This window comes from Alligator mississippiensis, chromosome 3, assembly GCF_030867095.1.
Source record: "Alligator mississippiensis isolate rAllMis1 chromosome 3, rAllMis1, whole genome shotgun sequence".
In the NCBI taxonomy this organism is placed as follows: domain Eukaryota; kingdom Metazoa; phylum Chordata; order Crocodylia; family Alligatoridae; genus Alligator; species Alligator mississippiensis.
Window position 1 is genome coordinate 119260665 of NC_081826.1, and position 10064 is coordinate 119270728.

Below are 10064 nucleotides of genomic sequence, written 5' to 3' on the forward strand. Positions count from 1 at the left end.
TAAATAAAGTAGCTAAGAGCAATGAGAGCTTGATCAGTCAGATACTGACTGGGGTATTTATTTAACTCTTAATTGAGACTCTCTAAAACACATGGAAAGGTGATAGCCTTTGGATGCAGGATCCCCTGCCCCACAATATTACTGTGGAGCAAGAACAAGACAGCCCAGAAGGAATGTTCACTCTGCATCCTGTGGTGGTTGCCATACCCAGGGGCTTTGGATGATGTAAAGCCCATGGGCAATGTGACTGTGTCTGTACAACGTGGCCCTCAGTATTTAAAAATTGCTTTAAAGATGCAAAGCATTTTTGGACAGATGTTACATGTAGCTTTCACCCCACCAACTTAGTTTAGCAATGAAAATATATTTTACTGCTTGTTACTCATTGCCCAGCAAAAAAAAAAAAAAGAAAAAAAGCTCTGCTCAATAAACATTCAAACAAAATAAATCTTTTCTCGTAAGAGTTCTCAGAGAATTCTGAATAAACTGAAAACTTGTACCACTTTTAAGGGTTTGGGGTTGTTTGTTTGATTGTGTTTTGTCCTTAATGCCTTTGACTTGAATGTGGATGACACCAGTGGGTGAGAATTGAGGCTTTTTATAGAAAGTTCTTCAGAATTTGTGTCCAGCTAGTCTGCTGAACACTGATTCAGCCTGTGGGAAATATTCCTGTCTGACCCCCTATAATTGAGTTTACTTTCATTTAATCTTCTTAACTAGCATTGGTAAAAGAGGGTATGTTTATGTCTGTATCTAAAGAAATAGTCCTTACATATGCACATAAAGTTTACTTTATCTTACAAGTTTATTTTCTTTTTTTCCCCTCCCATTACCATGTCACTGATGTTGCATTTTATTAGACCTCTGGTTTTCATTATGCAAAAAGTCAAAACTGGAACATTGTAAATCTCTCTTCCCTTTTTTACTTGCTGTTCTGCAGCTAGTTCACCATTCCGTGTCTAACAGCTTCCACTACCATAGCATACTATTCCAGGGGCTTTGGGGAATGGAAGGTGAGAATGGGGGTAGGGGTATGCGGGGGCGGGAGAGAGAGAGAAAGTGGTTTGCTTGCCCAAGGCTTGTTAACTTGAGCGCACACTCTTTTTCTCAAATTTGTTTTCTCAGCTGGTGGCACAGTCCCTGCCCCAGCACCATCAGTGTAGCAGAGAGTGGTTTCATACAAGATCTGAAGGTAGATTTTTAAAGAAGTGGTTGGGGCAGAAGGGGAGCAGAGCTTAATAACAGCTTAGAGCCTGGCTCTCTGTGTTTTCTTAGTATATTGAAATATGAACTGTGTAAACACACTGCATTCCACCTGCTTAGGCATCTGCCAAAGAGCTCACAAATGTTCTTTGCTCTTTTTCCATCCTTCAAGCTTGCTAGCCCACTCTGCTAGCCTTTCACAACACCCTGCTATCCTGTCCTCCCACCTGACCTCCACAAACGTGCACACACTGTTTCCGCTGGAAATATGTTTTTTCAAAGCTTCTCTATACCTGCGATTCTTTTTAATCCCCCTTGTTCTTAGATCTCTGGACCTTTTCAAGTCCTGGAGCCCTGTTATGATGGTTTGCATTCTTCCAGCTATTGGGAAGATGGTAGGAGACACTGCAGAGTCCGTGCAGCTTTCACACAATATAGAATGAGAATGCTACATTTTCCCCAGAATCAAACACACAAAGTATGCACTGCCATGGTCTGCAATATGAACCACTTCTCTTGCCTGGAACAAACAGGATGGCAAGTTCCATCTACAAGTCAGACTATCAAGGGGGCTGACACTTTTACACTTAGTGAAAAGCTGAACAAAGAAGTCCATTTTTCATCGTGCTTTAAAGAGAGGCCCAGCTCTGCTTGGGCTTCCTGTGAGAGCAATCTTAAAGCCGGGAGGGATCCACCACTTGGAAAATTCTGCCACCAGCTTCCAGGAGTGGGAAACTGAGACCTAGTGCTGCCACTGAACCTGGGTATCAGAGGAGGTCCTGGGAGGAGAGGTCAGGGTCAGCCTTAAGGGAGGGCAACATGGGCAACCGCCCCAAGTGCAGCACAGCCCAGCCTCCCACCGGAAACAGCCCGTTGCAACTGCAGACCCAGCCGATAGCAGTAGCCTGCTGTCATCCTGCATGCAGATCTGGAGGCACAAACCCCCCAAGGAAGAGCCTGGTGCAGCCCCCCAGCCCGCAGCCCTCCCAGGGTGCACGTAGCAGCAAGAGTCATGGCCCTCTGTCCCACACCCCGCACACATTGACACTGCGCTTCACTCCCTGCTGCAGCCCGGGGAGCAGCCAGCACCACCTGCCTGCAACCGCCGGGCTGTGCTGCTCCCCTCCCCCCGTCCCTTCCCCTACAGACTTACCTCACATATAATGAATTTCCCTCTCATATAATGAATTTTGAGTATAAAAAGGGGCATTACATAAAAGTGATTTCACATGTAGAGAACCCACATAAAGCAAGGGAAACCTGTACTACATTCAACCAGGTTTATCTCAAACCAGTTTCAGCCATTTTCAAACTGGTTTATGTGCACTGAATGTCTGTTCTGTTACAGATTTAAACCAGTTTCTGATCACTTACACTGGTTTATATGTAATGTCTGTCCCTAGCTGAGGAGTCAGGCCAGGCAAGTGCAGACAGGGTGGCACCTGCTCCAGTCCATCCATCTTGATCCCCACAGCAACAGTGGTGCCTGCCCATGGGGAAGCAGATCTCCCAATTAAGCCCAGCAGCAACCTCCTGGGGCTTTATTTCTGAAACTTTTTCTAATACTACTATATACTTAAAGTCAAAGAACAGGCACCAAAATACAAGTTTACCCAGGGTGCCATTTTTCCTAAGACTGGCCCTGGGAAAGGTAATCCTACATAATTAGATAATTAACCTCTATTAATTGCTTGACATTTTTAAAGCACTCTGAACATGTTAAATGCTATCATTAGGAATTTTGCAGACAGTGCACAGAACTTTGGACTGTTCCTGGAAGTGAACTAGCAGTGCAGGTTAGAGAATTGTAATACAATATCAGTGCAACATTAGCTAAAATGGTCTTCAACAGCAGCCATAGCTGTGTTAGGCTGCAATAGACCATCCTGGAAAAATGGGGCATCTGAGTGGCGAATTGTGTATATCAAAGTAGAAAGAAGGCAACCTTTGTAGCTGAAAGCCCTTAAAATACAATTAGTATTTTACTCAAAGGCATCCTTTAATTTCTATAGTGGTTTTATTTACGCTGAGCACATCTAGACGAGATGCTTTACTCTGATGTAGCATAATTTACTGCACAGTAAGCATGTGCGTCTACACATGCACATGCTTACTGTGTAGTAAACCTCATTAATCATGAGTACATTTTCTACCTGCAAATGCAAGTAGCAAATTTACTCATGATTAGTAATGGTGCAGTAGCACTCATATAGACACTTGACCAGGGGGCACCAGAGCCCAGGTAGGGACTATGTCCCCCTACCCCTGCAACAGGGAGATCCAAGCCCCACTCTGAGATCAGTGCCTGGGAGATAAGGGTTTCCCAGCCTCAGCCCCACAACCACAGTGCCAGCGCTAGGAGATAAGGTTCTCCCAGCCTCAGACCTGTGACAGTGGAACTCAGACTGGGAGATAATTGTCTCATAGCACCAACCCCGTGGTTGCAGAGCTGGCAGTGGGAGCTCCCTGTTGGTGGGAGCTGGAGAACCTGTCCCCTGCTCAGCTCCATGAGCATCAAGGTGGGCGGGGAAGAGGCTGGGGAGCTTGTTCCCTGCTCAGCTCCGTGAGTGCAGAGATGGACAAGGAGCAGGCTCCTCAGCCTGTTCCCCACCCAGCTCTACATTTACACAGCTGAGGAGAGAACAAGCTCCCCAGCCTCCACCCTGCGGTCATGTAGCAGGGACTGTGAACTGTCCCAGTCAGGAGCAGGTCCCAGCCCTATGCTCTGATTGGGTGATCAAGGCACAGGGCTTGGAAAGATCTGTAGGGGTGGGGTAGATCCCAGCTCCCTGCCACAATCCTCAGCAAGCTAGCTGCTAGCTGCCCCACCAGCAGATGCTGCAGGGGGCTGGGACCTGCCCCTCCCCTGCAGTTCTTTCCAAGGCCCCTGCCCCTGCCCCTGCCCCTGCCCCTGCCCCTGCCCCTGCCCCTGCCCCTGATTGGGGAGCCAGGGCCAGGAACGCCCTGCTACCAGTGCAGGGGAACACTGTCTCTGCCTCAGCAGCAGGCAGCCCCTCAGGGGCAGGGTGCAATTTCCCAGCCCCAGTGAATAGACAATTGTTTCCTGGCCCAGTGCTCCCTGCCAGCCCTTGGGCTAGCACCCAGCGGGGGGGACCTAGAGCTCTCCCTGGTGGAAACAGGGGCCCATTGTAGGGTCTTAGGACACGGGAGCAGTTTGCTACCATTAGCAGTAAATTTTCTCCCGTGTTCCTGCATGTGTAAACACCTGCCTGGGAGCGTTTACTCATAAGTAGTTTACTCGCAAGTAAACTGATCCTGGATCAAGTTCATGTATAGATGCACCCACTATGAACAAGAAGGAATACTGCAGTATTCTAATAGTCAGAATTCTTCAACAGAGAAGTGTGGGAAACTGGGTTATACATACTAGACTATCAGTGATCAGGAGATATGCTACTATGCAGTATTCTGGAATTCCTTGGGAATTGGTATGAGGTTCAGGCTGGTGGCAGAGCATGTTGGGAATTGCTATCCTGCAGAGGTATTTAGATTGCCATTTCTTCACAGCTGATAGACTCTGCTCTTCCTAGTAGGGTCCATCTGTTAGGCTATTAGCCTTGGATTCAGGACACCCAAGTTCAGTTCATTGGCCTTGTTGTTCTCCCTTTGATGTGGACAAGCCACTGAAGCACTATATACACATAATTCTAGGAAGGTTTTAAAGTAAACACTGTGTCACATCTCTCGTGACATCTTGTGATACCTCTCTACTTTTTTACTCTAGTTTTATCATAGAAACTTACTTTTTTTTGTTTGTTGGTTTGCTGCACACTACACTATCCCTCTATGACAAGGGTGGGCAAAATACAGCCTGGGGGCCAGATCTGGCCCAACAAGGGATTCATCCAGCCCACAGTGGGTTCCTTGGCCCCACCCAGCCCAGGCATAGGGGGCAGCCTGGGCTGGCACATGTGGCTGGTCCTGCTGCCCCCAGGCACACGGTGGGGCAGGGGCAGGAGGGCAGCCAGACTCCACTTCCTAGAAGCCCCTGCAGCAATGGCTCCTTCTGGTTGCTGCCACTAGTGTCTCCACCACCACCAGACCCAGTCCTGCTGCCTGGGCACCCTGGCTCATCCACCCCGCACCCACCACCAGGGACACCAGATAGAGCAGGTAGGCAGGTGGGTTCTCCATGGAGACCAGCCTGGGACATCCACAAGCAGGGCACACTCAGCCAGGCAGGTGGGATGGGGCTGCAGACAGGTGAGGAGAAGCAGCTAGGAGTGGGACAGGCAGATGGGGCCTAGGGTCATGGGGTGATGACAGAGTTGCGATTGTGCAGGGAGCAGATTGCAGCTCTGCACCAGGCCCTGCACCTGTGCTGTCACCACCCCATGATCCTGGCCCTGGTCTTGGTGTCTGGCCCCTTCCCACCCATCTGCCTGCCCCCAGACATTGCTCCCTACCCGCCCGTGCCTCCATCCCATCTGCCTGGCAGAGCACGCCGTGGCCACAGAGATTTCCATGGAGAGCCTGCCTGCCCACTCTGCCTTGTGCCCCTGGTGGTGGATGTGGGACAGATGGGCTGGGGCTGGATAGGATCAATTGCCCCTCTCCCCTCTCTACCACACCAGGCTGTCTCTGCACTCCCCGCCCACCCCCTGCAAGGCCGGCAGCAGCTCACCAAAATTCCTAAAGTGACCTCCAGTCAAAATAATGGCCACCTCCAGCTCCATGAGGATTGTGCTGCCACAGAGGAGCTTGCCATCATATTACCACATGTTATACTCTCTCAGGGAAACTTCCCTTTGGTCCTATCCTGTTTTGGTACATTTTCATATCCTACAGCAGGAAGTGTTTGGTTTGACTAGACCTACAAAAAACACCTAACATTCTCTGCTGTAAAACAATACCATTCACTCCTACTTCTGTGCCTGAAATTTCCATCAAAACCATTTTTCCCTTCTATCATTTGTTCTTACACAACATCCCTGCCTATAATGTGAGCCAGGCAAAATATCTTTTTCAAATCTTCTATTTTTGTCTTATAAATAAGATAACATCCATACAGACAATTAACAGCAGAAGCAGAGAAGGAGAAAAAAAAAGGAAAATATTCACCCCCACCTTTGCAAACTAATAGAGATCTAGCTGGAGTGATCAATCAGATGAAAGAAGGTCACAATAAGGAGAAGGCAAAAAAAAAAATGTTCCCTCCTGCCCCAAACAAAATCAGAGAGAAATGATGGGTGTAACCACATATACAGAGATGTGACTTGCCAGTACTAAATAAGACACATGATAACATGTGAGGAATTCAGCTCCCTGATGGTTTTGTTGTTTTGCTATTGAAGGTGCCATGAAATCTTCATCCTCAAGTTCAATTTTTTGTTCTGTTCTACAGTTGTCACAATTCATCTCACTGAAGAGAAAACTTGAACATAACATGTAATCTAGTTAGGAAACACTGTACTATCTCCAAATAATTTTTTGGAAGGTCGATGTGAAGGAGCAAGCAATGGAGGGTGTGTGGGGGTGTGTGTGTGTGTGTATCCACTCCATGAGAGAGAAAGAGTCACTAAAGTGGAACATCTAGTATGCTTTTGTAAGTATTGCATTACACCAGAAGGAGCAAGAAATAAGATATCATTTGTTAACTTTGTTAATATATTAAATCTACACTGGGCAAATGGACTGTTATTTGGAACTTGCTGCTATATCTGTCATAACAAGGAAGCTATGTCCTACTGAGCTTAAGTGCGGTATGTTCTAAGAGCACATAAAGCTTTGTATGAAGCTGATTTGGATGTTAGGTAACAGCACATATTGAATCACTTGGGGAAAAAAGTCCCTAAAATCTCCTAGTAGTAAATTATCTGGAATTCCAAATAATACCTGGATATTTTTATCCTATTATCCCAATACTTACGGGTTTTCATGAGAGAGAGAGAGAGAGAGAGAGTGTGTGTGTGTGTGTGTGTGTGTGTGTGTGTGTAAGGGGGGAGGGGAGAGGCTAAATGTATACAGTCAATCTATATTCGTGATTGCAAACCAAAATGAGCCATTCTTGCATTTTTTATGAATGGGACATCATTAGAAAAGACTTCTGGCTGAAATCAAAGATGGGTATACTTTACAGAAAGCACCAGCACAGAGGTTTGAACAAGATGCCTTACTCTTTAGTAAATTGAAAAGAAGACATAAAATCTAATGTGAAAGAGTATTTCTCATGGTTTAATGGCATTAATCTTTTTTATTTCAATTGAAATGAAGGAAGATAAGAGCTCTATGACTATATGGTTCTTGTAGGAACATAATAGCAAAAGCATGATGTACTGAGTCTGTAAAGATTTCATTGGTTCCTTACTGTGGCTCTGAAATGATCATGGTCTTAACAATGATATTGATCACCAAAGTGGCACTTTAAATGGCACTAGCTTTTTATGTCTTTTAAAAACCTCATTACTACTACATATTGCCTTCCTGTTCCCCCTGCGTTAGTATAGCAAAGTGACATTGACTATTAGGAACTTCTTGTAGAATAGGTGCCAACACATGCCTCATTAATGACTATACACAAAACATATCCTAAACAGATAAAAAATAAGTATAATTACATTAAAGCCAGAATCATTGTCTATCTTGCCTAAAACTAGGTTTCTAAGCCCATATTTAAAGATTAGGCACCTACATAAGTGACCTGATGACCAAAAGACCTATGACTTCCACTTACATCAGTATGAGCTCTTGGTACTGATCCCTTTGTGAAATCAGGCTTCTCATGTCTAGGGGCTTAGTATTAGATAGCCATAGTGCCACAGCAAAGGGAGGATGAGTGAGAGGACTGCCCCAGGTGCCGAAGCAAAGGGGCACCAACAGGCACTGCCCAGCTGAGACAGGGCGCAGGACAGGCTGCAAGTGTCTCATTCTGGGGAGTGGGGAGCAGGGACAGGGGGAGGGCAGTTCCCACTGCTGCATGCACTCCTGGGCAAGCATGGGGGGGTGTGCCCCCTGGATCTGTGGACAGGGCGAGGGCGGGCTGCCGCTACAGGCTTTGTCCTGGGTGCCAAACTTTCTTGCCATGGTTCTGAATAGCCAAGTCCAAATTTTCAAATTTAATCGGTCTGCCTCAGGAGTGAAGATGGGTGTTATTCCCCTCCCTTCCAACTGAGGACATCAAAGTGCACCCTGGTGCCACAGTGGAGATCACCCTTGGGAACAGTAGACTTCATTTGTGGTCACTTAGCCACCCTGAAGATTCCACAGAGAGATGGTGTCTTTATTTAGGGTAGCAAAGGCTAGTCAAGGGTTGTATTGTGTGTCCTAGCCCCATTCCCATCTCTGCTCTGCACTCTTCACTCTTGTGATACCATAGCTGGTTACAGTTGCCATTCTGAGTATCTTGTGGCACTACAGATTCCACCAGCCCCAGGACATATGCATTGTTTGGACTGTGAAAGGTGCAAAGTATTATGTGCTTTTTTAAATGTCATATTTATTACTTCTGAGCCTCCCATCTGCTGACCTTTGGCCCCAATCCTGCTTCAAAATCTGCTGCAAAAGGTCCCTGCATTTGTGTTCAGCCCTATGGGGGAGGTTAGCAGCTCCCTTTGCAGAACAGGTAGCTGTGTATCTGGTGCTACATATTATTATTAGTTTTAAATGAAAAATGAACATCCCTTTTAGCTTTTGGTAAAAGCTTGCCTGGTTTAAACTGAAATATTACCTCTGCCTTGAGACATGTTAATTATGACTGTTGAAGTAAGAATTCATTGTGAAGCCAGCAGAAGCTCTGGTGGGAGGATTTTGAAACAAACATAACTTCTGTTAAAATATCATTAAAAACAACTGAATAAACCATGTAGGTAAAGGCATTAAGAAACAGTGAACTTTGGTCTGTTACTACTTCTCCCTCTGGAAGATGCTGATAAGAGTTCAAGAGCAGGACAAAAAAGAAAGTAACAAAGAAAGGATGGGCCTTTAGCTCTCTGTGACTGCCCTCAAGTGAAATAACTAATCTGTTTCACTGTTAACTTATTAATCAGTTATGAAATTATAACACAAAGGACATACCAGCCATAAACTCTGAGGGGAAACAGCTACTAGAATCATGGTTTTCCAATGAGCTGTTTCCGACTTGCAGGCCAAAGGCTCTTGAAATGCAAGCTGCAAATGAAACAGATCCTACCTCTCATTTGTAGCCTATCTTCAGGCTGTAGCAGGGGGTCTGCTGACAAGCCTATGTCCGTGCTACTAACATGCAAACTTACACAGTTAGCTTCTTATAGAGAGACACCTCTTCCCTTACATCTAACCCAGTGCATCCCCATTATGAGACACCTGCCTCCACCACATTTTGCTTCATAGGATAGCTTATTCCTGCCAGCTCTGATTCATAGCCACCCTCAGACAACTCTACTCCTGTCTGAGGTGTCCAGCAACCCACAAAAGGAAACATGTGGCAGGGCACTGTTTGTGCCGGCCACTTTAAGGGCCTGAGACAGCAGCTGGCAGGTGCCTGATGAGGGCAGCCGTTTTAGATTCAGGGCTGCCCATATAAGCAGGGCATTTCACTGCTGGGAGCTAGGCAACAACACTGCCTAGCTGCTGGTATCATGTGGAGGTAAGGGAGGAGCTGTAGGGGATGGTCAGGAGGCTCCTGGTTCTGGATATGACCTAAAACTGCACCCTGCCGGGAGTGGGTGGCCTGGTGGGGCTCACAGTGGTGTGGTAGCCCCCAAGAAATGCCAAGCCAGCAGCCACCCTGGTGAAAGGTGGGTCAGGGCACCTTAAATCCAGCTCCCGCAACTGGGTGGGTAACCCCCTTTGTACGGTCTGGAAGGTAAACCCCAGAGAGAGAGTGGGGCCATAGACTCAAACCTGTCTGAACTTCCCCTGAC